This window comes from Chinchilla lanigera, unplaced genomic scaffold, assembly GCF_000276665.1.
Source record: "Chinchilla lanigera isolate Chin_1 unplaced genomic scaffold, ChiLan1.0 scaffold00063, whole genome shotgun sequence".
Taxonomy (NCBI): domain Eukaryota; kingdom Metazoa; phylum Chordata; class Mammalia; order Rodentia; family Chinchillidae; genus Chinchilla; species Chinchilla lanigera.
In genome coordinates this window covers 13482973-13484763 of record NW_004955464.1, presented here as the reverse complement: position 1 = coordinate 13484763, position 1791 = coordinate 13482973, and the positions used below count along the sequence as shown (strand labels likewise).

General features: G+C 50.9%; 1 pseudogene; it reads left to right on the top strand.

The window, feature by feature from the left end:
• The first annotated feature begins 596 nt into the window (after nt 1–596).
• Nucleotides 597–1791, top strand: part of LOC102007638 — a 4343-nt pseudogene continuing 3148 nt past the window's right edge.

Genomic DNA, 1791 nt, shown 5'->3' with positions numbered 1-1791 from the left:
TTTTTTTTTTTTTTTTCCAGTATCAGGAATCGAACTCACAACCTTGCACTTGCCAGGCAGGCGCTGTGCTGCTGAGCTAAGTCCTCAACTCCACTCCTTCCTTGTTAAATTGGACCAGGCTAGAGGGCTCAGGCTCTATCATCAGAGCCATTTCTCTGGCCTCCATGTCCTGCTTAGGCTCTGGACTTGATTTTAACATAAGGTTCAAATCCCTTATGGTTACAAAACCCCTGCAAACCAACATCCAGAAAATTAAATATAGGAGTCAAACATGCAACAAACACTTCTATAAGCAGCTGGGGATTTAGCTCAGTGGCACAGCGCCTGCCTGGCAAGCACAAGGTCTGAGTTCGATTCCCAGTACCAGAGAAAAACCAAACAAAACAAAACAAAAAAAATTTTTAAAAATAAAGTTGTAAACTGTCAAGGCCTCACAAAAGGCCCTTCGGGCTTAGTTAAGGGTGTCCCTATGCTGTACCTTTATTGAGAGGATGGGACATTAGCTCACTTGAAAGAAAGACTGGTTTTTGTATTTAGTTTTACTTTGTGGTATTTCGATGCAGCACCTCAAGAGCGCCCAGTAAGTGCCGAGCACGATGGTGACAGCGGAGAAACTGAACCCTCTGTCACAGTGTGGTGCTTCGGTAAGGTAGCCTCGCTGGGTCCTCAGGATGTGCCTCAGATCAGATGAGCGAGGCACTCTGGAGGTGGGGCCAGCAATCCCATTTCTAAGGGAGCATGCCGGCCGGTTGGGCAGGTGGGCATAGAGCTATCTCTGTGACCCCAAGAACCATATCCCGCCACCCATAGATCCTTCCATTACCCGCCTCCAGAGACCACAGACAAATGTACTAGCCAGGTGGCCATGGTGGCTGTGGGGACACAGCAGCACGTCCAGGACAGGTGTGACCGCTCCCCTGTGTCCATGGACATGAATTGTACAGAGTGCGTAAAGAGTGGCCAGGCCTTTGGTGGGGGGCGGGAACCGGAGCACTAGTATTCAGGAGACAACTGGTAGCCAGGGAACTCCCAACTCCGCTTCCTCTCTGGCCCAGGGACCCAAAGGGTTTCTGTGAGGAGAGAGAGGCAGCAAGGCTGTGAGGCTGCGGGCTATGTTAACAGCAATTGCCTTCTCGCCAGCGGTTCCAATTTTGTGCTTTTTGCATGCTACCAGGAACTGAACCCAGGGCCTCACGCTATTACGAAGTGCTCTACCACTGGGCTACATCCTCAGCCCAAAGAAAGGTTTAACATCATTACTGTTCAGGAGAGGCCTCGCCTCAGAACTAGACCCCACAAGTAAGGCTTCTCTGTAGGGCTGAGATTGCCAGGTGAGAGGAAGGGGTTGTTAAAAAATGAGGATGGAAAAGGGGAACAGACCCCACTAAAGAGTGCCCCCTGATGACTCTTGTTTTCACACATTCAGCGCCAGCTGAGGGCATGTGGGCGGCTGGGGCGGGGTCTTCCTATCCCCCTTTGTTCCTTGGCAGGACCGAGCCAGGCCCTGGGGCTGTTTGGGGTGCCGCCCTGCTGGGGCTCACCCAGGCAGTAAACTTCCCAGCAGGCTGTACCTGAGCCATGTGGGGGAAAGGCCTAGGCAGGGACAGGAATGGCCCCGTCTCTGGTTTCTTGTCCTCTTCCTAATCAGGTTACGGTTCCTGTACTCTCAGAAATTCCAGGCAGTGTTAACTGAAGAAAAAAAAATTTTCTGAGCCTGGCAACAGTCCCAAAATGGTGGGTTTTTTTTTTTTTTTTTCCTGTTTGTCTTTTTGAGACAGGGTCTCACTATGC